The following is a 25702-nucleotide window of genomic DNA, read 5'->3' as shown; positions in this document are numbered from 1 at the left end:
GGTGAAAATACATCAGGCTTTTTACTAATGACATGTGCATCTTGACGTATGTTTGTAATATGCCAATTAAAAACTTTAAGAGGTATGTGATCAATAAACACTTGTCATTGATAGATGGAAGAAAGCACTTTGGGACTGTTTCTAACCCATGCTTTAAATATGGGACAAAACTACAGCCCCCGCCCCCATCAGCGGTCCACAGTGCTGTGGAGGCTCTCCCTGCCCCCACAGCTTGGCCGGTCAGCCAAAGGCCCCCCCAGGGACAGATGGAAAAGTCCGCATCTTGCAACACCCAAGCTTCATCAGGACCGGTCACCTCTGGCCCAGTTCCCACCGGGCCTCCCGGGAGAGTGTCAAAGTGTGCAGTGAGTAAGGACCCTGAGGAGAATGTCCAGCTGGTGACAGAGATACGTCGATGGCAAGGAAGGCTGGGGATGGCAGACATTGAAAGCCCTCTTGAGGAAAGGACCACTGGAATCCAGAGCCTGGTGGGACTTTGAGCCGTGTGCTGACTCAGGTGGACATAATGACATCTTTTAGACAGTTTCGGACTTGCCCGGTTCTTGGGAGAAGGACGCATCTGAGCGCCAGAGTGTGTATGGGTTCCCGTGTGTGCTTGTGAACACGCCTGTGCTCTAGCCATTCCATCTGCCGGAAACACCTTACGCACCCTGCCTGCAACCCTCCCGTCCTAGTCTCCACCTCACAGCATCCTAGGCAGGTGTCCAGGATCAGTTCAAAGGCCTGATGTGGTCTGACACCTCCCTGCCTCGCAGCCAGAATGACTCCTGCCCTCCTGCTCTGGGCCCCTGTGTGAGCCAGGACGCGGCCCCCCGACTCCGAGGGGTGGCGTGTGGCCAGCTCCACTCCTGGACTGTGTGCTCCCGAGGGCAGGGGCTCCAACCCCAGCTCTCCGAAGGACCATGGAAGGGACAAATGCACGCACCTAGCTCTGGGAGCATGTATTAGGATTGATCAGGGCTAATCCCTCTAAACAAAGAAAATCATTAGCGGATTAATTAAGAGCCCTGTTTGGAGTGCTAATTCAAAGGCTAATAATCTTTTAGTTTAAGCAAGTTCTGATGCTTCAGTAAGACCTGTCATTGTTACAGTATTGATTGAAGCCAGGCCCTCGCTGTGGAATGCCTGAGTATGCAATTCACACATAATTCCTCCAGTAATTTGGCACAATTTTCTCTTATTGACAAGCATTGTAATGACTGTAATAAGCTATGGAAACCTCAGGTGAAACAACACATGACTACACTTCTCAATAGAGGTGTAACCGTGAATTTAATGAATGCATTTCCTAAGTCTTTTGTAAAGGGTGTTTGTCCAGGTTCTGATCAGAGTATGAACTATGTGAGTGACTCAATAGCGTTCATTCATTTGTCCACTCATTCATTTATGCACACAGCATATACTCAACCCCACCACAGTCCTGGGCTCCATGCCAGGGGCCATGGGAAATATTTTCAAGTAAAGAAGACACCAGCCTTGCCCTCAGTGAGCTTGTCTTTCAGTGAGATGGGTGATCCCACCAACCCCACGAGAGTACAAGATGCTGTAAGAGAAGTATCCTACTAGTGAGATGTCCAGAGGAAGGCAGATCCTGAATGAAGAGTCTGGGAGAAGTTCCCTGGAGGAGGTGGCTTTGGGGTTGGAATGAGTTAAATATGTAGGATTTATTTAAATAGGATTTTTTTTTTCTTTCTACAAAAGTAATTCACGCTTCAGCATGGCCGAAAAAATCTTGGAAAAGAACAAAGTTGGAGGAGTCACACTTCCTGATTTGAACTTACTAAAAGCTGCAGTGGTATTCTGAATCAAGACTGTGGTTCCATGAATGGAATGGACTTGACAATCCAGAAATAGGCCCATATATTTATGGGTAAGTGATTTTCAGCGAAGGTGTCAGGACAATTCAGTGAGGAAATAATAATCTTTCAACCAATGATGCTGGGACACCTGGATGTCTAACATGCAAAAGAATGAATTTAGACCCCTTGACTAAAATTAAGTCAAATGATCAAAGGCCTAATGTAAGAGACTATAAAACTGTCGAAGAAAACATACGGGTTAGTCTCTTTGACCTTGGAGTAGGTGCTTTCTTAGATATGACATCTAAAGCACCATCAATCAATCAAATCGAATTAAAAACTTTTGAGACGCTGGGTGGCTCAGTGGGTTGAGCATCTGCCTTCAGCTCAGGTCATGATCTCAGGGTTCTGGGATTGAGTCCCTCATCGGGCTCCCTGCTCAGCAGGGTGTCTGCTTCTCCCTCTGCCCCTCCCCCCTAACTCATGCTCTCTCTCTCAAATAAGTAAATAAAATCCTTAAAAAAAATTAAAAACTTTAGAAGAACCGGTCGGGGAGGGAGGAAGGTGGCAAGATGGTGTTGGAAAGCACTATGGTTTGCGTGGACAACAGTGAGTACGTGCGGAATGGGGACTTCTTACCCACCTGGCTGCAGGCTCAACAAGACGCTGTCAACATATTCTGTCACTCTAAGACCCGCAGCAACCCTGAGAACGACGTGGGCCTCATCACACTGGCCAATGACTGTGAAGTGCTGACCACACTCACCCCTGAAACCGGCTGCGTTCTTTCCAAGCTCCACACTGTCCAACCCAGGGGCAAGATCACCTTCTGCCCTGGCATCCGCGTGGCCCATCTGGCCCTGATGCACCGACAGGGCAAGAATCACAAGACGCGCATCGTTGCCTTTGTGGGAAGCCCCGTGGAGGACAACGAGAAGGGTCTGGTGAAACTGGCTAAACGTCTCAAGAAGGAAAAAGTAAATGTTGACACTATCAGTTTTGGGGAAGAGGAGGTGAACACAGAAAAGCTGACAGCCTTTGTAAACACATTGAATGGCAAAGATGGAACCGGTTCTCATCTGGTGACAGTGCCCCCTGGGCCCAGCTCGGCCGACGCCCTCATCAGTTCTCCAATTCTGACTGGTGAAGGTGGTGCCAGCGACTTTGAATTTGGAGTGGATCCCAGTGCTGATCCTGAGCTGGCCCTGGCCCTCCGTGTCTCTATGGAAGAGCAGCGGAAGCGGCAGGAGGAGGAGGCCCGGCGGGCAGCTGCAGCCTCCGCGGCTGAGGCGGGGATCGCTACAGCTGGGGCTGAAGACTCAGACGACGCTCTGCTGAAGATGACCATCAGCCAGCAGGAGTTTGGCCGCACCGGGCTCCCTGACCTAAGCAGTATGACCGAGGAGGAGCAGATCGCCTATGCCATGCAGCTGTCCCTGCAGCGTGCAGATTTTGGCCAGGCAGAATCAGCTGACATCAATGCCAGTTCCGTCGTGGACACATCTGAGGCCGCCAAGGTGAGGGCCAGCGTTGACTCCCCACCCCCGTCACGTATCAAGTCCCCTGGTGTTCATGTCCTTAGCCCTCTAGGCCTGGAACCATTCTTCAGGGTTTCATAGATGAGCTTTTTGAGGAGCAGAGGAAAAGAAACACCTAGATCTACATTTCTTGTTTGTAAACCTTGCAAAGGCAATAAAATGATCACAGTCCGGGTTGGATAAGTGTCCTGATGTTGTATAATTTTCCTTCCTTCTTGGTGGGAGCAGTCTGGACTGGTGTATAGGATATTGTCTTCCCAGGAGGGTGAAAGAGGCTCTAAGGCAAAGAAAAAGGAGTGGGTGTTTGACAGCAAGAAATCTGAACATGATGGCATCTGTTTTTATCCTGTATGCTCAGGAAGCAAAGTTCCAGTTTCTCTGTTTGGTCACTAATAAATGTGTGAGTTTGTACCATAAAAAAACAAACAAACAACTTTTGTGCTTCAAAGAACACCATCAAGAAAATGAAAAAAGAAAACTGATAGAATGGGAGACAGTACTTGAAATCATCTATCTGGTAAGAGTCTAGTATCCAATATCTGTAAAGAACATTTGCAACTCAAAAATAAAAAGACAAATAACCCAATTTAAAAATTGGCAAAAGATTTGAATAGACATTTTTCTAAAAATATTTATATAGAGAGAGGGAAAATAGGTATTTCTCTATAAATATATAGAAAAGGGCCAATAAGTACTTGAAAAGGTGCGCAGGGCCATTAGTCGTTAGGAAAATGCAAATCAAAACCACAATGGCATACCACTTCACACTCACTAGCATGGCTGTAATAAAGAACAACAACAGACAATAAAAAGTGTTAACAATGCATGAAGAAATTGGAACCCTCATAAATTGCTGGTGGGAATATAAAATGGGGCAGCCACTGTAGAAAACAGTGTGGGGGCTCCTCAAAAACTCAATATAGACTATATGGTCCAGCAATTCCACTCCTATTCCACTGCATGCCCCAAAGAATGGAAAACCAGGACTTGAATAGATCATTGCTTGCCAGTATTCACAGCAGCATTATTCACAATAGTCAAAAGTGGAAACAATCCAAGTATCCATCAACAGCTTCATGGATAAGCACAGTGATATAGCCATACAATGAAATATTATTCAGCCTTAAAAAGGAAGGAAATTCTGACACCTGCTACAACATGGATGGACCTTGAAGATATCATGCTAGTGAAAGAAGCCAGACACAAAAGGCCACCCATTTCATGATTCCATTTATATGAAATATCCTAGTAGGCAAATCCACAGAGAGAGTAAGTAGATTAGTGGTGCTGGGGGCCAGGGAGAGGGAGGATGGGGAGTGACTGCTAACGGGTACAGGATTTCTTTTTGGAGTGATGAAAAATGTTCTGGAATTAGAGGGTGGTGATGGTGGTATGACCTTGTGAATATACTAAAAACCACTGAATTGTGCACTTTAAAAGGGTGAATTTTATGTTACGTGAATTGTCAATCGATAAAAAAAGCTAGTGTTGGTTCATAACTTTCCTGGGAGCTTCCTGGGTGATATCTGAAGTTGGCCCCCATCGTGGAGGCAGGCCACTCTAGGTTGGAAGGTGATGGTTTTAATAAACAAAGGGAACTTACACACCAGGCTTGTTTTGGGCAGCAGCAAGACAAATGGATCCCTGCACCTGCCCACCAAATCTTTTTTTTTTTTTTTAATTTTATTATGTTATGTTAGTCACCATACAATACATCATTGGTTTTTGATGTGGTGATCCACGATCCATTGTTTTCATATAACACCCAGTGCTCCATGCAGTACGTGCCCTCCTTAATACCCATCACCGGGCTAACCAATCCCCCCTCCCCCCTCCCCTCTAAAACCCTGTTTGTTTCTCAGAGTCCATAGTCTCTCATGGTTCATCTCTCCCTCCAATTCCCCCTCCCCCATTTTTCCCTTCCTTCTGCCCACTAAATCTTAAAAGTTTTTAAAGAGGCCTTAACTGGATTCAGTCATGTATACCATGTGGGTGTTTTCAACACCATCACCTCAAGGCTATGTCCTTAGAACTGCTTCTGGAACTGGGAAAGATAAGCAGAACCACATTCCAAGGACAGGGGAAGGGGGAAGGAGCTTCTATCACCTGGGTCCAGATCATGGGTCAACTGGTGGTCACAACTTTTTGGTGACCTTCGCCAACATGCTTATCATAGTAAGTTTGGAAACAAATATTTTTAAAAAGAAGAAAAAGCACCTCCCACGTTTTCACCAGGATGATGTCACGGGCTAGGGGACACATCAGCAAAGGAGGTGGGAAAAGATGGGGTGAGTGTAGCCAGTGTTGGGGATGACTGGTACAGACCTTTGGAGGGCCTGAATGTCAGACTACATGGGGGACAAGGAGGAGCCATGAAGAGTGCTGGAGAGAATAAGCTGGCCCCAGTTGGGAGGTCATGCAAGAATCTGGGCAAGAAGTAGGCTCCGATGATGGTCACCATCCCATTGAATACTGAAAATATGTTCTTACTATAAACCAGCGAGTGTTCATCATGTGTATGCACAGTAAACAATGAATGGTGATGGCAACATTATTTACGATAGAGAGAAAATGGAAACCACACCAGTGTCCAATAATAGGATCTCTACAGTTGTAGGAGAGAACATCACATGGAAAGATGTTCAAAATACATTAAGGGAAAAAAGCAAACACACTAAGAACCTGATTTTGTAAAAAAAAAAAAAAAAAAAAAAAAGTTATTTATAACCCCATCTTTATATCCGAGTGGAGGTAGAGAAGCTAAAATGTTACTGATAGTTCTCTGCTTGGTGGAGTTAGCTTGACTTTCTTTGTCTTGTGTTTTCTGTTTAAAAATTACTTTTCTATGATGAACATGTATTAATTAAAAGCATAAACATTAATTTAGATAAAATGGTAGAGAAAAAAAATCCCATTTTGCCAATTTTCTGGTTATTCATGGGAGAATCCAGTGAATCCAGGGGCAGCGGGAGGCAATATCAACAGGTCACCGAATAATTCAAAAGCAATTTGCTTTTTACTTTCGGCAACAGGGCAGAGCCAGGAGCTGAGAGGACCAAGGCAAGAACACGATTCTCAATATTTGGGAGCCAAAGAAGCTAAGCAGGTCCACACTGCCAGTGGGCAGAAGGTATAACACTTTAGCATAAGAGGGACACCTGGGTGGTGCAGTCGGTTGGGTGTCTGCCTTTGGCTCAGATCATGGTCCCAGGGTCCTGGGATCGAGCCCCACATTGGGCTCCTTGCTCCGTGGGGAGTCTGCTTCTCCCTCTGCCTGCCGCTCCCCCTGCTTGTGCTCTCTCTCTCTATCTGGCAAATAAATAAATAAAATCTAAAAAAAAAACCAAAAAGCACTTTAGCATAGGAAGAACTTTCATCCATTCATGTATTCATTTGTTCATTCATTCAACTACGTGTTTGGTGAGCAGCTTCTATGTGTTAGGCCTGGGAGCTCAGTTCTAGAGTTTACTTGTACTTAAGAAACGGTGCTTGCCCTTGCCAAGCTAAGAGTTGGTTTATAATAAATCTGTCTGCCCCATATTGAAGTTGCTTACCTAGTAGAGTAAACAGTTTGAGTGCCACGTGCTTTATATAGATCATCCCATTTGCTCCTCTCAACAACCAAACGAGATAATTGCTAGTATTATTACTCCCTTTTATAGATGATGCAACTGAGCTCTTGACAAGTTAGCAGCTTACCCAGGTTTCTAGGTTTGGAAGTGGTGGGCCTTCCACCTACTAACCTGCCTGACTCCAAGGTGCACACGAGGGCAGCCTTCGTCATCAGCCAGGAGATGCGTGCCCACCTTGACAATGTTTAGTGAGTTCCTGCTCTGGGCCAGGCGCTGCCTGGGTGCTGGGGACAGAGGGGTCAAAGGCAGCACCTGTCACCAAGCAATGCACAGAACTAGGTGGGAATCATAGGTGGATACCACCCTCATTCCACAAAAGAGAAAACCGAAGCTCTGCGAGGTGGAGAGGCATTTCTGAATCTGACACACGACAAAGCACATCAAAACACGTCCATTTTCTTGCTTCTCTTCATGTTCTTACTCGTGGTTTTGCAGGTACTCATGAATTAGTGCAATATTCACAAATGTCGCACACAGCAGTTGGGGAATGTTTTGTGAGACTCATTCTTTTTTTTTTTTTTTTTTAAGATTTATTTATTTATTTGAGAGAGAGAGAGAGAGAAAGAGAGAGCACACAGGTGGAGGGAGGGGCAGAAGGAGAGAGAGAATCCTGAAGCAGACTCCACGCTAAACGCGGAGCCCCATGGCAGGCTCGATCCCAGGACCCTGAGATCATGACCTGAGCCGGAATCAAGAGTCAGCTGCATAACTAACTGAGCCATCCAGGCGCCTCAGTGAGACTAGTTCTTAAAACTCTTATATTTGTGTATTTATAGGTCTAGGCGTAACATGCAGGGAGCATGATACCAATTCTTTACATTGTTCGACAGCCCCAGTTCTCAAAGTGTGGTCGAAGGACTCCTGGGGATCTCTGAGCCCTTCCAGAGGGTCTGTAAGGTCAAAACCGTTTTCATAATAATAAGACATTATTTGCCCTTTTCACGCCAACTCTTTCCTGTGCGTACAGTGTTTCCCAGAGCCTGCTTGGTGTATGGTGTCATCACTGCTCTGATGGTTAATGGAATGTGTGCTTGTGTGTTTTAAAAGTTATCAGTTTTTTTGGGACGCCTGGGTGGCTCAGTCGGTTAAGCATCTGCCTTGGGCTCAGGTCATGATCCTAGGGTCCTGGGATCGAGTCCTGAGTCAGGCTCCCTGCTCCGCGGGGAGCCTGCTTCTCCCTCTGCCTCTGCCTCTTTCTCTGTCTCTCATGAATAAATAAACAAAATCTTAAAAAAAAATAAAAATAAAAGTTATCAGTTTTGGGTCATCTGGGTGGCTCAGTTGGTTAAGCATCAGACTCTTGATCTCAGCTCAGGTCTTGATCTCAGGGTCTTGGGTTCACTGGGCATGGAGCCTACTTAAAAATAAAAAAATAATAAAATAAAAGTTAACAGTTTTAATTTATAATATGATAAATACTGATATTATAATTCACATAAACAAAAGTTTTTTGGAATTCTCAATAATTTTTAAGAATGTAAAGGCGTTCTGACATAAAAATGTTTGAGGGGCACCTGGGTGCCTCAGTCAGTTGAGAGTCTGACTCTTGATTTCCACTCGGGTCATGATCTCGGGGTCATGGGATGTGTTGGGCTCTGTGCTCAGCGTGGAGTCTGCTTGCTCCCCCACTTGCACTTGCACTCTCTCTCTCAAATAAATAAATAAATAAATAAATAAATAAAATCTTTATTTAAAAATTTTTTAAAAAATTAAAACTGCTATTCTATAGATCTAGTTATTACTTTTAGAAATTTTCACCATATAAGGAATAGCAATTTATATAATGAAAAAAAATTTGTAATTTTTTATGACAGTGATAATGTATTGTATGCCATCCCATTATTTTGTTTGTACATGATACATAAAATCCGTTGCTGCATTCTGAATCCAAGTATTGCTTTGAGAATTATATTGATAATTTCCAGCCTCAGCAGAGTGAAATTTCTCCAAATTGAAGTTAATAAAAAACTAAAGAACTATAATGACTCAGGGAAGGTTGTCTAATTTGGCATGACTGCCAACAGAACACAAATTATGTGAAAATCTCAATTATAACCATATAATCAGTGATTTTCCTATGACAAAGGCAAGAAAAATAAATTTTATTGAACAAACATGTCATCACTTATGAATTCTGCATAATTACGTATACATTTATTACTCAACTGAACATTGCCAGCCCATCAACAGCACTCCCAGACAAGCACAATAATAATTAATTTAGTCTTCCAATGTTTTTGTCAATTTTCAGCTCTATAATAACCATAACTTTACATATTTAAAAATTTTTTGTCATTGTGAAAGTATATCATCAAGGTAGGCTGATAGAACATGTTTTATTTAACACTTTGACACTTTGTCAGCTTAACTGATAACTCTCCCATATTTAAACACATGGTCTGGGAACCTTACCTGGGTCCCGCAAAAGTTAAGAGTGGGCCTGGTACTACACGCTGGGTCGTCATTCTTATAGAAGTTGGCAAGAGTTTCCAGAATGTTCAGATCCCAACACCCCCACTCCCCCAATCAACCACTTTTCACTCAAGCTGGTAGTTCTGCTACCAACAAAAGAGAAGGTGTGGAATCCACATTTCAGCTGGAATTGTGGTGCTCACTGCCTTTTCCATCGTCCTAGAATTGCCTGAGCAGTGTGAAAAGTCACCATCCAGACACAAGGAACCTCTTGGAGCATGCAATGCAAGGCAAACGCTTTATCTATGCAGACCCCAGGACAGGGAGACCACCTGGGACACTCCTCCCGTCCCCCGGCACTCTCATGTGGGCTGCAAGGATGAAGTCCAGAATGCGAATGAAGGGCAAGCATCTCCCTAGAGCACAATCATCATCCTTGCATGGGGCTAGGTCTCTGGCTGTGACTGTGTAGGGGCGCTCCAGGCCCGAGGTTCCCTGTGGCTTGCCAGGTGTGGCTACCCAAGCTTGCCCAGACATAGTTTCTCAACATGGGTTGCCTGCCAGTCCAGGAAATCTGGGTCAGAAGGCCTTGCCCAGAACTTGGCTCTCTTTCTACACATCTCCACAGAGGCTGCTCAGGAAAAGAGCCAGGTGGGGAGCCAGGGAGAGAGGATGTTGGTCAGGGGGCACCCCATGAGAAACCAGCTCAGTGTCTCACACTGTAGAAGGTGGCACGACAGAGGAAGCCTGTCCCCTTCACCTCATCTTCATGGTCCAGCTTGACCTCCTTGCTTTGTCTCACATTTTTGTCTCCCAGCCTGGAAGGAAGGCTAGGAAGTGGCAGAAGAGTGACCCTGTCAACCTCTGCTGTCCCCTCTGCTCAACACATATCAGTTGAGTGTTAAAGGACAGAGAAAGCCATGACCCTGGGTCCTCCTCTTCCTCTTCCTCTTCCTCCTCCTCCTCCTCCTCCTCATCATCATCACCAGTTACCTCTACTGGGTGCTACACAAGGTTCAAAAGGTGATGCCATTTCCTACCCCTCAGGCATCTCAGGGCCAGGAGACCAGGAGGTCAGATATGCCAGTCTCCACCCAGGGTGAAACTCAAAAAGATTTGGGAGCTGACTGGACCAGGCAAAAGGGCTGAGGGAGAAGGGCGGAGATAAAGGCAGAGTTGGGATGTGAGGCAGATTGATTGTTCTGGGTTCCAGCCAAAGAGGCCTGAGTGTTGGAGGCCCTAGGCTGTGGCAGGGTGGGGTCAGAGGCTGCAGCCATGCCCTGTTGCCAATTCAGTTCTCATGGGCACCCGCTACCTGCCAGACCTTGCTCCATGCAAAAATGGTCTCTTTCCTTATAATACTTACGTTGCTTTCAACTAAGATATACATCTATTGAGCACCTACCATATACCTGGCTTAGAGTTGGCCATCAGGGTCTCAAAGATAAATACAATTCTAAAGAGCTTACAATAGAGTGTCAGAGTCACCTGTACACAGAGGTCAGTGTTAAGTAACAGAGTGATGGGAGTAAATCACTTAATCTCCAGAGGACTTAAGTTTTCCCATTTATAAAATGAGGGGATTTGACTTTTGTTACTTACATCTGCCTGCTTCCAAAAGATTTTGAGATCGCTTCCAACTAATTACACATTTACAATAATTTTGTTAAACTCGAATTAAAAAATTGAAAAGCAGATGGAAGGAGAGAAACCAGTTGAAGGAGAGAGAGAAAAATGGAGCTAAAATGAAGTCAGATTGGGTTAAGAAGTCAGATGTCAACCTCCTTAGTTATGTCGTTGCTGTAATGGACCATAAAATATGGCTCTGAGCTTCTTGGTAGCCAAGGCAAAAAGAGAAACAGGAAGGGTTGTATAATTACCATTATCTGGTAAAATAAAACATACCAGGTTTTCAGGAGAGATCATTTTTTCCTGGTAGTAAATAATAAAGATAATTTGCTGGGTGGGTCCTTCCTTCTATAAGTAATATAGACTACCAGAGTAGATAATGCATTTAGGGGTAGTTTTTCCAGGACAAAAACAATCCAGTGATTTTTATATGGTCATTTCTTCCACCAAACATCAGTGGATGCTAAGAGTATAACATTAAACTGGAACTGGGCTGAAGGCATCTTTGCATATGGTCAGCTAAGCTGACGTGGTTCAGTCAGTTTTCTGCCAACATGAACAGATACCAACACAGAACTCTGAATAGAGGAACGGTTACAGAACAGGGTGTTTCTCCAAGCCATCAGAGCTTGAGTATTGACAAATGGTGCCAAGCAGAGAGGTGCAAAAGTGATGCCTAAATTCTAGTTGGACTTTGTGTTTCTTCAGTTATGAGTCATATCAAACATCCTTCACAATGTTTATTGGCTTTATTTATATTAAGTAAATATATTGATATTTTTATTGATTTCTTCATAGTTCTTTTTCTGTAAACTACTTGTCTGTATGCTTTGACTATCTTTTTAAACTGCTTTTGGGTCCTCATCTATAAAGTGGAGATAATAGGGCCCCTGGGTGGCTCAGTTGCTTAAGCGTCTGCCTTCAGCTCAGGTCATGATCCCGGGGTCCTGGGATCGAGTCCCGCATTGGGCTCCCCGCTCAGTGGGAAGTCTGCTTCTCCCTCTCCCTCTGCCCCTCCTCCCGCTAGTGCTCTCTCTCTCTCTCTCTCTCTCTCAAATAAAGACACAAAATCTTAAAAAAAAAAAAAAAAGTGGAGATAATAATAGCACCTGTCTCATAGTGTTAGAAATTATAAATCAATTCATCCACACTTTGTTGTGGAGCTTCTATGGTTTTATTTATTACACTTAAATCTTTGATCCGAATAGAACTTGTTTAGGTCTCATCTTTATTACCACCCCCAACAATAATTCAGGTGTCCCAACACCATTTATTGAATATTCTCTTTTCTCTGTCGATTGAAGTGGAAATGCTTAGACCTTTCACTAGCATTCCCAGCACTTTCCCTAACCTAAAGTTCCTTTTGGTCCTAATATGTCAGGATGGATGCCAATGCACTGGAAGAGACAGGCGTGGATGGGAGCACTGGGCTGGGAGGTAGACAACCTGGGTCCCAAATCTCTGTACCGTTAGCTGGATGAGGGATCTTAACAATTCATTTCTGCCTTGTGGGCTTCCGTTCCTCCCTCTATAAAACGAGGAGGTAAGCCTAGATGGTTCCTAAGGTCTCTTCCAGCTTTAATGCTGTTTGTGGGCTTCCGTTCCTCCCTCTATAAAACGAGGAGGTAAGCCTAGATGGTTCCTAAGATCTCTTCCAGCTTTAATGCTGTTTGTGGGCTTCCGTTCCTCCCTCTATAAAACAAGGAGGTAAGCCTAGATGGTTCCAGCTTTAATGCTGTTTGATTCCAGGCATTACAGAGAGCACGTGTGCCTGAGAGCGTGAGCAAGAGTGGGAGGTGGAGGCATCCGGGGTGTGCATCAGTCTCTCCAGTGCCAACCCTACACCCCCCTCTCACCATTCATGCCCCCATCTCCTCAGCCCAAGGCCCAAAGGCCTGGGAACCAACTGCCTGTCATCCCTAGAAACGCTGGCATGGAAGGCAAGGCCCAAGAGAAGCTGCTGATTGAGGGTCAGTGGACAGACGGCACAAGCCCCTGAGAAAACCAGCCCCGGGAGAGCACTGCCGGAGTGTGCCCGTCTCCAAGGCCCTAAATCCAGAGAGGGAGGCCTGCAGAGGCCTGGAAAGCCCTACTCTGAAGGTTAGAAGTGACCACGCATGTGTGAGCATGCACATGCATCATCCCACAACGCACATGCCCAAAGGAGAGCAAAATTACTTAGGCTTTGAGGTGAGACAGACCTGGGTTCAAATCCCTGCTCCATCGCTTAATCTCTGTGAACTAGGGCAAGATACTTCACTCCCAGAGTGTCCTAGAGAGTGAACTTCACGAGATTTTTGTGACAACTCAATGAATTCTCACAGTGCCCGGGACAGAGTGAGAGGCCACTTCAGGATACTCCAGGTCCACTCCTGCTCCTTCCCTCGCCATCCTGGATGCTCGAGTCTTTGAACAGGCCATAGCGTGGTGCCCTGAGGAGAGAGCTGGGCTTTGTTAGCTCACATCCCTAGAGCACCCAGCATGGCGCCTGGCCCTCCGTGAGCATGCGCTAAGTGGTATTAATGTTACCACTCACCCAGGGCAGCATCCAGGTGGGTGATAGCAGGACGGGGCATCCAGACCTGGAGGGAAGAGAGGCTGACTGGGAGCCTCAAGCAGGCCTGAGTGTGAGGGATTTGCTAACAGATAAGGGCCTAAGACAATCATGTCACGGCCCCGGCGGACGTGTTGGCAACTCATCCTCACATTCGATTCAGGTCTACACAGCCTTTGCCGAGCTGTTTCCTGGCCCCACATCCCTGTCATGCCCAGCCAGCCAATAAACTGTCATCAAAGAGGTTTCTAGATAAAATCCAGGATGCACGGTTACATTTGCATTTCAGACAAACAAATCACATTTTTGTATAAATGTGTCCTGAAGGGTGGCAGAACATGCCCAAGGTGCCACTCTGACGGAAAGATTATTTTGAGCTAAATAAAGGCCCTTGAAAAACAGCAGACGCAAGAAGAGCAGCCTCACCTCCCTTTTCTTCCCTGTGTGGAAGATGCTCTCCTTGTACCAGGAAAACAAGAAACATTCTTCAAAGGTGAGTCGAAGCCAAAAGACTTTGCTAAAATAAGTTGACTTCCTTGCCTTCCCTTATTTTGGTTTGGTTACTTCTCCCCATTTGCCTCTCTCTGTTCCACCCAGTATAAAAGCATGTGGTTTCGCCATTGCCTCGGGTCTCTGCTTCCTTACGAGGCTTCCTGTGTCCTGGGAAACTTACATACATGTGTGTGCTTTGCTCCCGTTCATCTGTCTTATGTCAATCTGATTCTCAGGCCCGGCCAAACAACCCTAGAATTCTGCCTCCCCTGCGGTCCCCAATACTGTGTGGGACATACTTATGCTAAAGAAAAAAAGTTGTTTATCTGAAATTCAAATTTAACTGGGTGTCCTGGGGTTTTATTTGCTAAAGTTGGCAACCCTAGCCATTGATCGGCCATCACAGCTTACATTTGTAGGACACTTTAATGACCATCGCATCAGCTGTGTGCTGCCCTTTGCGGCCAAGGTCACGTCCGCTGGCTGCTATGATCCTCCTTTCAGCAGATATGAGCTGGTGGTACACCGGACACCACAGTGGGGGGACGTGCAGGCATTGCTGAGGGGACAGTCAGAGGCGGACGACAGGAGAGTGAGCTCAGAAGTGGGTGGAGGCTGGCTCTCTGGGAAGCCCTCAGTCAACAGTATTATTACTTCCATTTACATGCAAGGAAACTGCAGTGCATTCATTTACAAATAAAGCTCAGCGCTTCTCAGGGCCTGGGAGGAGAGGTTAACGGATTTGCACAGGGTCCTCCGCTTGGCGATAACGGCTGACTGAACTCTGCAACCCTGGGGGTCACCTACCTCTCCTCCTTCTCACAATGCCGCCCACTGGAGAATCCTAAGCGATCCATTGTATATGAATTAGAATTTTCTGTGTGTCTGTCTCCTTCCCTACCCAGCTACTCCCCTCCCACCCCGCCCCAGGCTGGGGCCCCAGAAGGCAGGGACAGTCTTATTCCCCTTGAGAGTCCCAGTTAGGAGCTAAGAGTAGGTGCTTAGTAAATGAGTATTCCAGGGAAAGTTACTCACAGGGGTCCTCTCTTTCCTGGATGTTATACCCTAAACCACTGCTTCCCCGGAGCAATGAGGATAACCCCGGCCACCATTCCCCAGCTGCTCTGCTCCCTTACCTTCAGGCCACAGAGGAGTCAGGAAAGGAAGTGCAGATACCTGGGTGGGACAGAAGACTAGGACAGGTTGGAGACACTCAGGATTAAGGAGGTAAAATACCAAATGCATACCTAGGCACGTAACCTTAGCAGTTCTGGCAATTAGGGTAGAGGTGGGTCCCTAAAATTAAAGTTCAGTGGGAAAGGAGTTAGGGCAGGGACGGGTTCAGGATCAAGATCAGGGTCAAGATGCTCGGGCAGGGCTGAATATGTCTTAGCATTTTGGAGCAGCATTCCATGGCTGTCCCCTTCCCCAGTGCAGCCCCAACTCTGGCCCCCGGCTCCAGTCACATTGGCTCCCTTGCGCGCATGCTCCCACAGCAGGGCCTTTGTGCTGGCTGTTGAATCTTCAGAACGCCCTTCTGCCAGGTGTCCACCCAGCTACTCCTGGCCTCCTTCAAGTCACCTTCACGGTGGGCCTGGCCCTTGCCCACGCTGCCAAATGCTGTAACTTCTCCCCAGGCTCACACTCCTCATCGCCCTTGCCCGGTGCTCCTTTTTTCCTTCCCAGAAATTTTACTTATTTATCTTGTTGTTTTGTTGACTAATGTATCCCCAACCTACGGAATAGCACCTGGCATAGTGGGTGCTCGATAAACGTGTGTTGTATTGAACTTGAACTGGATCTGGAAGGGACCTTGATAATCTAGTTGTTTCTATTTTGGAGTTTCCCATGGAACTCATTAAGATACCCCAATCAGGGATGCCTGGGTGGCTCAATCAGTTATGATCCCAGGGTCCTGGGATCGAGTCCTGCATCGGGCTCCTTGCTCAACGGGGAGCCTGCTTCTCCCCCTGCCTGCCGTTCCCCCTGCTTGTGCTCTCTCTGTCTCTCTAACAAATAAATAAATAAAATCTAAAAAACAAACAAACAAACAAACAAAATGAAATACCCCAATCAGAGTCCTTTCCCTGGACCTTCCGAGTGAGCTTGAAATGCTTGCTAAGGCTTCTAATATAAAAGCCCCTTCTCTCCTGCGGTCCCCTCACTTAGCAAGGCAGGCCCCCAGAAGGGCATAGTTAGGGCCCAAGCCAGCATTCTGGCAATTCTCTCCCACTGGGGTCCTTTCTAACTCTTCAGGCAGATCTGGGCACCTCCTAATCCAGTGTGGGGGCCCTCAGGTCAGAATATTAATTATCAGAGTCCCTGGTGGTATTGATCTCTGTCTAGCTTTCTCCTAACCCAACTAAACTAGCACATAGTTGGAATTCAGTGAATTGGTTCTTATTACTTACTGTGGTAGTCTTTGTAAGCAGAGATGCCTGGGACCTAGGCATCAACCCATTTGATCTTCATCTCGCACTCCCCAACAAGACTGAGCAGGAGCAGGGCTGGAAGAATCAGGACCTGAAGGATGTCCCTGCCTCTTTCTTTCATTATGCCCTGATTTGGGGAGCAAACTCCTATGGTGTCTGGAGCACTGGGCTTGGGGCCCGTCATTAATTGCTTTGTGGCCTGAGCATATCCCATAACCATTCCAAGTCTGTTTGCTAATCTGTAAAATGGGCTAACTTCCAGGATCCACATGAGGCTTCCATGTGACATGTACCTCTGGTAGTTCCTGGCAAACCACAGATCATCATACAAACCCAAGTTATCATGCATCAGCCTTCTTGCTCAACGCCTCCCACGGCCCCCCAACCTTCGAGAACAAAGTTGCAGTCCTGAAAGCTGAGGTTCTTCTACCCAGCACCTCCCAACCCCCAAATCCATGTGCTGCCACTCCTCCCTACACACCCTTCACTCTGGACAGAGTTAGTCACCACCCTGAATAGGCCATACCCTTTCATGCCTCCACACCTTTGCACAGACCGTTCTTCCTGCTGGGAATGCCCCCCCTCCCTTTGCATCACCTGCTTCCTTGTCCCTTTGCATCACCTGCTTCCTTGTCTCCCTATACCCGAGGTGGAGTTTGGCGGTCTGGGTTAGACTCCTGGCTCTGCCACTTGAGTGACCTCGGGCTAAGTTTCTTAACCTCTCTTAGCATGGGTTTGCTCATCTGCAAAATAGAGATAATAACAAGACCCACCTCTTCGGGGCACCGTGAGGATGAACTGAGATAACACGGGGCCTGACCCCTGCCTGGCACACGGCAGGTGCTCGGGAAATGAGAGCTAATATTGCTGCTCGGAGTGTGCTTTTCAATACCTCCTGTATCCCAGCTGGGCCCAGGATCTCTGCCTCCCCACCAGCCCAGGAGGTCCTGGCCTAGCCTCAAAGGCTACCCGAGGGAAGTCTTTGGGAAAGCAGAGGGAACTTTCCTGCCCTGACTGATGAATAAGGCAATTAGGATGAGAGCCATAATGGCAGTAGAAATAGAACTGGCCAAGGACAGCTGCATTCTTGGAGAAGAGATCTCCATCTCAGCAGGTGAGGGAAGCCCGGGGAGGGAGAGGCCACAGCTGCAGTAGATTTGCACCCTCCCCCAAGTGACTGTCCTCCGTTTTTGAGGGGAAGTGCCAAGAGCCAAGGACAGCCCTGCTCGAGCTCTGGAACCTGCCCTGAACTTCTACCTGTCTGAGCCTGCCTTTTTCCTGGTTACCTCCTTGCCCAATCCCTCGCTCTAATGGCGGTTACTTCTACAACCACTGATAATTCTCACTAATTATGCAACTATAGGCCATACTGTGAAAATAGGATACTAGCTAAAAGCCTGGGCTTTGGTGGAGTCAGGCCAAGTATCTGGCATGATGCCTGGCATGTAGTAGGCATATGATGAATGATCATCATCATCATCTCAAATCTTCACAATAACCACTGGATGACAGCATGCTTTGGAACCAAAATGCCCTGGGTTCAAGTCCCTGCTCTACCACTTTCCAGGGGTATAAACTTTTTTTTTTTAAGATTTTTTATTTATCTTTAAAAAAAAGAGCAAGAGAGAAGAGTGAGAGAGCACAAGCAGGGGGAGCTGCAGAGGGAGAGGTAGAAGCAGACTCCCCACTGAGCAAGGAGCCCGATGTGAGGCTTGATCCCAGGACCCCGGAATCATGACCTGAGCCGAAGGCAGCCGCTTAACCAACTAAGACACCCAGGCACTCCTCTAACTGTGTAACCTTGACAAACCGCTCAACCACTCTGCTTCAGTTTCTTCCTCCTCTCTGAGATGGGGATAAGAATAGCTCCTACCTCATTGAGCTGATATGAAGATGAAATGTCATCATGTCTTTAAAGTACTTAGCATAATGCTTGGAAGATGGCAAGCACTCAATAAATGTTAGTTATTATTAACTGCTTCTCTATTTGGGGGATGAAGAGATAGAAGAAAAGAGAAATTAATTAAGTAACTTGACCGAGGTCACCAAACTTATAAGTGGTAGAGCTAAGATTTCCACCCCAGGCTGTTCGGCTCCAAGGTCAGAGTTCTCTTGGCTTTCTCATGTTGCCCCTTATTTTTATTGCCTTCATTCAATAAACTTAAGCCAGAAAACAATGAAAAAATATATGCTAGCTATAATGACAATGAGTTGAAGCCCTCCAAATATATTTAAATCCATGCGATTATGATCTTTAAAAAATGGATCACTTTTGGAGATGTTAAGAAAAGTAACTCATTATTTTGAAAACCGTAAAGAAAGGGAAAAGAATCAAGCCCTGACCTGCTTTTCCTGTATAGTTTACAAAAGTTAACTCAGGTTAACGAAGTAGTTGAGAGAGGGAGGTTTCTCTCTCTTTTTTTTTTCCGAGATTTTTTTATTTGACAGAAAGGGGGCCCGATGTGGGGCTCAATCACAGGACCAGGGGATCATGACCTGAGCCGAAGGCAGACACCTAACGACTGAGCCAGCCAGACGCCCCTGTATTTTCTCTTTTAAGCTTCTAGGGTATTCTGGGATTGGGGAATCCTGAGCCACCCAGGTGCCCCAAGGGAGGTTTCTCTTAGTAAAGGTGTTTCGGCTAGCAGACGCAGGAGGAATTACAGACTATCACTGTTTTGCAACCCCTAAAGAAATCGTGGATCTGAGCGTTGATTATCAACAGCTGCTTACAATGTGTATCTCTTGATAGAAAAACACACCACCACGTGTGGAGTAATCGTCCCAGATGTTGAACCTGAATCACATCAAGTTTCTACAGAGAGAGATACAAACCAAACTCCAGACTGTGGGAAACTCTCCCAGACAAATGACCTGGTTTCTTCAACGAATAAATTTAGTGCAAGGGGGGAGAAAAGAGAAAAAGGAGTAACTGTCGTTTAAAAAAGAATGGAGTAACATCAATCATGTGCATTATATAGACTGTATTTGGAACCCCAATTTAAGCAGATTCTTTTTGAAATGAGACAACTGGAGAATTTGAACGATCAGATATTTGATGACATTGACACATTGTCGTTAAATTTTTTAGGTGTAAGAATGACAGTAGAACTATTTTTAAGTCCTTATCTCTTAGAGATACATTCTGAAATATTTATAGATGAAATGATGTGATAGCTGAGATTTGCTTCAGAAGAACCCCGGGGTAGGGCAGGGCTGTAGATGAGACTCAATGGGCCAGGCGTTGATAATCATTGAAGTGGGGTAATGAGTACGTAGGAGTTTACTATATTACTCTTTCCATTTTTATATGGTTGAAATCTTCCATAATAAAAACTAAAAGAAAAAAACCCAAATGATAAAAAATAATTTTGTCTTTATAACTGAGTCTTAGCTATTACTCCTCTCGGGGCTTCACGTCCCCAGCCGTGGAGTGAGGGTTTGTAAACACAGTGTTGGCCATGCGCCAGGCACAGTGCTAGGCCCTCGATTGGTTCTCAGTCATTGAATCTCGGAACCATCGTAAGGGCAGGAAACCTGTATTGTGCCCATTTTAGAGGTAAGGACGCTAAGGTCTAAAGAGGTTAGTTAACTTGTTCAGGTCACACACAGCAAGTGGAGAACCTGAGATCTGAGCCCAGGCATTCCAGCTCCAGAGCCCTGGTGCTTAAGTTCTGTTGGAGGCCTCAACATGCAGTCCTAACCATCCGGCCCTTGGAGCCCCTCCGGGGTGCTTTCCAAATTCACAGGCACTCCCTGACCCTCCTGCATCCGTACCTTGCCTTCTGCCAGGCAGGAGGAGGCGGGCACTGTGGGAACCTGTCAGGGGAACCCCACCTCGAGAGTGGAGGTGTGTGAGAAGAGTGCTCCTGAGAGTCTCTGACCCTTGAATTGGGCAAGGGCGGAGCCAGGCAGGAATAGTGGAACATTTCCTCCTTCCCCAGGCTGCCACGGCAGCCTTCCCCATCCCGGCCTGAGTGTGCGGAGGCCCGATGAGCCCTCGCCCAGGTGTACGTGCCTGTGGGGAGGACCAGGCCCAAGCTAGCAGGCCGACGGCGGCAATGGGCAGAATCTGCCCCTCCGAGAGGGGGAAGGAGGCAGGAGAGGATGACATTCCGGTGTCCTCACTGCCCGTTCCCAGTCGTCTCCCCACCACTGAGAGGTATAGAAGAGTTTGGTCTCCCGGCTCTCTGGAGATGACAATCTAAAGCCCTGGAGGATTAAAATCTCCAAATATTCTGAGTGCCGTGGCCACGCAGGCAGGCCGGCCCCATCTCAGCACAGTTCTCATCTCTCCCCGTCCTCTCCCTCCCCTCCTTCATTAATTCAGTGCATGCTTTCAAGTGCTTACTCTACGGCGGGCACGGTGCCTGGCACTGAGGATATAAGGGTGAATCAAACAAGGTTTTCTTTCTCTAGGGAAGCTCAAAGTCGGCTAGGGAGGCCGACCCAGGAACAGAGAAATAGGAGGGTGACAGACAGAATACCTGCTCCACACTCCCTTCTCCCCAGGAGCCCCGGGGAGCCCCATGGGGCTTGGCTAGCCGTCTGCCTGCGGCCTCTCTGGGTGGGTCACAATCCCTCTGCGAGGCTCCTCCCGCCACACCACATACCTCCCCGTGGGCTTTCCCTTAGAAGAGGAGGGAGGATAGAACGGCTCGGTCTAGATCAGCAGAGTTCAACAGAAAAATAGGAGACACAAGTGCGAGTCATGTCTGTAATTTAAATTGTTCTCATACCTGCATGAAAAAAAGCAAAAAGAACAAGTAGAATTAATTTTAATATATTTTATTGAACCCAATATACCCAAAATATGATCACTTCAACATGTAGTCAATATAAAAAAATTACGAAGGAGACAGTTTTCGTTGTTAGCTTTTCATACTCTCTTGGAAATCCAGTGTGTATTTTACACTTAGGGTACATCTGTTTTGACTGTTCACATACTAAGTGCTCGGCAGCCCCAGGTGGCTAGTGGTTTACGATACTGGACAGCATGGATCTAGAAGATCGGTTTTGGGATTTGGTCGGCCCGACTTAATTTTGGAGCTGGAAACTCAACTCCATTACCCAAGAAACAAGCTCTGTCTCCTTGCCGGGAAGAAGTGTAGCTATAGCCTCGCATTCCTGCCCAGAACACAGCCCCGGGGTGCCAGGCAGGAAAATGGGCTGAGGCTGGGCCAAGGGTGTGGCCCATTAACCAATCTGAGGCCCCTCATGTCTTTCCACTCCTTCCTCCAACCGTGTCTGCCAAAATGTTGCCTTCGAAGTGCTGAAGCTACAAAATCAAGGGAGAAAAGAAAGCAGTGTAACATGGAAAAAAGACCAGAAGAAAGTATACCTACATATTTTCTTAAGATTTTACTTATTTATGGGTGCCTGGGTGGCTCAGTCGTTAAGCATCTGCCTTCGGCTCAGGTTGTGATCCCAGGGTCCTGGGATCGAGCCCCGCATCGGGCTCCCTGCTCTGCAGGAAGCCTGCTTCTCCCTCTCCCACTCCCCCTGCTTGTGTTCCTGCTCTCGCTGTCTCTCTCTCTGTTAACAAATAAATAAAATTAAAAAAAAAAGATTTTACTTATTTATTTATTTGAGAGAGAGAGAAAGAGAGGGAGCACGAACAGGGGGAGGGGCAGAGGGAGAGGGACAAGCAGACTTCCCGCTGAGCGCGGAGCCGGGGATCCCAGGACCCTGAGATCATGACCTGAGCCAAAGTCAGCCGCTTAACTATATAACTGACTGAGCCACCCAGGTGCCCCAGCACACCTATATTTTAACCATGATTTTCTCTGGGTTATGGAACCAGGTAGCTCTTTTTTTCTAACTTTTCTACATGTTCTTAAAATTTTTTAACTTATGAACACATTTCAATGACTTATATAACTGGAAAAATAAATCTGTATTAATATATAGATTTTGAAATCCCGTCTGGTCTTCAAAGACCAGTTAAAATGCCAACTCCCTTGAGGGCTCCCCGGACCTCCCTCTGCCTCACTTTCTTCTGTTGTGGTTCTTACTACAGTCTGGCCAGTCCTGAGTGTAACCACGGGCTTGTCTTCTCTCCTGTCCAGCCTCCCGAGGGTAGGGTCTGTATCTTGGCATCACCATAGGGCCTGCCTCAGCGTCTGCCTCTCAGCAGGGGCTCTCTAGCTGTTGTGGAATGGATGATTGATGCAAGCTAGAGCCCGAAGGGCTCCGACTGGACTGGACGCCTTAGGGCTCAACAGAGTCCTGCTGTTCCTTTTTCGTGGTGACCAGCCAAGCTACTCTGCTCCCTGACTTCCATCACCCAATATATCACGAAATCCACAGGTGCCAGGGACACACCTTGAGAGTTCACATTGTCCCCGGTGTGAACCTTGGGTCATACACCTCCCTTCCTCTCCTCTCCCTGTTCCTGGGTATGTTATGTGCTTTAGCCACTTGGGTCCAACCTGGGTAAGTTGTGAGCATGTCAGAATTCAAAGTCCCCCAGTGCCAAAAATGCTGGATAGCCTAGAAGAAATGGATAAATTCCTAGAAACGCACAACCTTCCAAGATTGAATCATGAATAAATAGAAAATCTGAATAGACTATAACTCATAAGGAGATTGAATCAGTAATCAAAAACCTCCCAAAAGGGGCGCCTGGGTGGCTTGGTCGGTTAAGTGTCCAACTGTTGATTTAGGCGCAGGTCACGATCTCAGGGTCATGAGATTGAGCCCCAAGTTGGGCTCTGTGCTGGGTGTGGAGCCTACTTAAGATTCTCTCTCTCCCTCTGCCCACCCCCCGCACCCTCCCCACTTTCTCTCTTAAAACAAACAAACAAACAAACAAAACAAAACAACAAAAACTCCCAGCAAAGAAAAGCCCAGGACTATATGGCTTCACTGGTGAATTCTACCAAACTTTTAAAGAAGAATTAACTCTAGGGGCGCCTGGGTGGCTCAGTCATTAAGTGTCTGCCTTCGGCTCAGGTCATGATCCCAGGGTCCTGGGATTGAGCCCCGCATCGGACTCCCTGCTCGGCGGGAAGCCTGCTTCTCCCTCTCCCACTCCCCCTGCTTGTGTTCCCTCTCCCGCTGTGTCTCTCTGTCAAATAAATAAATAAAATCTTTAAAAAAAAAAAAAAAAAGAAGAATTAACTCTACTCCTTGTCAAACTCTTCCCAAAAAGTGAAGAGAAAGGAACACTTCCAAATTCATTTTATCATGCCAGCATTACTCTGATATCAAAGCCAGACAAAGATATTACGAGAAAAGAAAACCACAGGCCAATATCCCTGATGAACATAGAAGCTAAAGTCCTTAACAAAATAATAGCAAACCTAATTCAACACGTTAAAAGTGGGATTTGTCCTGGGGATGCAAAGATGATTCAACATACAAAAATCAATTAATGTGATACACCACATTAATAGAATGAAAGATTTAAAAAAATCACATGATCATCATCTCAACAGATGCATTTGACAAAATTCAGCATCTTTTCATGATAAAAACTCTCAACAAACTAGGCATAGAGGGAAATTATCTCAACATAATAAAGGCAAGATATGAAAATCTCATCCCTAATATCATATTCAATGTTGAAACACTGAAAGCTTTTCCTCTAAGATCAGGAACAAGGCAAGGATGCCCAGTCTCACTGCTTCTATTCAACATGGTACTGGAAGTCTTAGCCAGAATAATTAGCAAGGAAAAGGAATAAAAGTCATCCAAACTGGAAAGAGAGAAGTAAAATTGTCAGCTTGCAGATGACATGATCTCATATGAAGAAAACCCCCAAAGAGCAGAAAACCCCATCAGAACTAATAAAGGAATTCGATAAAGTTATGGGATACAAAATCAACATACAAACCAGTTGCTTTTCTATACACTAACAACAAAGTATCTGAAAAGGAAATTAAGAAGACAATCTCATTTACAATAACATCAAAAGGAATAAAATGTCTTGAAATAAAGTTAATTAAGGAAGCAAAAGGGTCTCAAAGAGCTATTAAACTCTTGCGTCCATTGAGCATTTTTCACAATAGCCAAGATGCAGAGACAAAGTCAATGTCCATAGACGGAAGAACGGATAAAGATGTGGTATACACATCGTGGATTAGTACTCAGCCTTCAAAAAGGAGGAAATCCTGCCATTTGCAACAACATGGGTGAAACTTGAGGACATTATGTCAAGTGAAATAAGCCAGCCAGGAAAGGAGAAATGCCGCATGATTCCAGTTTCATGAGGTATCGAAAGGAGTCAAATTCATAGAAACAGAGAGTCAAATGGTGGTTGCTGGGGGTTGGAGGGAGGAGGAAATGGAGAGTTGTTATTTAACGAGTATAAAGTTTCAGTGCAAGATGAGTAAGTTCTGGAGATTTGCTGTACAGCATCATGCCTAGAGTGAACAATATCGTATTGGGCACTTAAAAATGTAAGTGGAGGGCGCCTGGGGGGCTCAGTTGGTTAAGCGACTGCCTTTGGCTCAGGTCATGATCCTGGAGTCCCTGGATCGAGTCCCGCATCGGGCTCCCTGCTCGGCGGGGAGTCTGCTTCTCCCTCTGACCCTCCCCCCTCTCATGTGCTCTCTCTCATTCTCTCTCTCTCAAATAAATAAATAAAATCTTTAAAAAAAAATAAAAATAAAAAAATGTAAGTGGATACATTTCATGTTGTATGTTCTTATCACAGTGAAACATTAAAAAAAAAAAAAAAAAAGGAATTCAAAGGCACTGACCTGGGGCCAACTTGCCCTCAGTTCTAGCTTCAGCCCCTGTTCGTAGGGGCACAGCCTGTCTCGCTTGTTTTCTTTCCTGGGCTCCCTGCAGTCGTCCCGGGACCCCTAGTGGGACAGAGCCCTTGCCTGGCCCAGTGTACGGGCTGGGGGGGTGGGGAGCCCACGCACGGCCGTCAGGCCTCTTTGGTAAGAGGAAACCCTCTGCTGGTTCACGTCCTGCCTCTTCCCTGAAGAAGTCTCAGATCTGTCTCATGCCAGCGGCTTTCAACTGTTCTGGGAAAAGGTCTTTTTTTTTGAACACGAGGCTGATCACTCGTAACAGGCCTGAGACACGTCGCAGACCTCACTGTCACAAGTGCTGCGGAGAACGGGCTTCACGGCCTCAACCCCACAGACACCACTGAAATATTTACAAGGCTCCTGGCTCGTGAAATGGAGCTTTCCGCTGAGGAGCCGGGAAGGGACATGGTGCGTGTGAAGTATCTACA

General features: G+C 46.3%; 1 pseudogene; it reads left to right on the top strand.

Moving 5' to 3' along the window:
- Window positions 1-2362: 2362 nt before the first annotated feature.
- Window positions 2363-3439, top strand: LOC118553883 (26S proteasome non-ATPase regulatory subunit 4 pseudogene; annotated as a pseudogene).
- The last annotated feature ends 22263 nt before the right edge of the window (window positions 3440-25702 follow it).

This window comes from Halichoerus grypus, chromosome 6 (assembly GCF_964656455.1).
Source record: "Halichoerus grypus chromosome 6, mHalGry1.hap1.1, whole genome shotgun sequence".
Lineage (NCBI taxonomy): Eukaryota > Metazoa > Chordata > Mammalia > Carnivora > Phocidae > Halichoerus > Halichoerus grypus.
The sequence above is the reverse complement of the archived record's forward strand: the minus strand, read 5'-3'. Positions and strand labels throughout refer to the sequence as shown.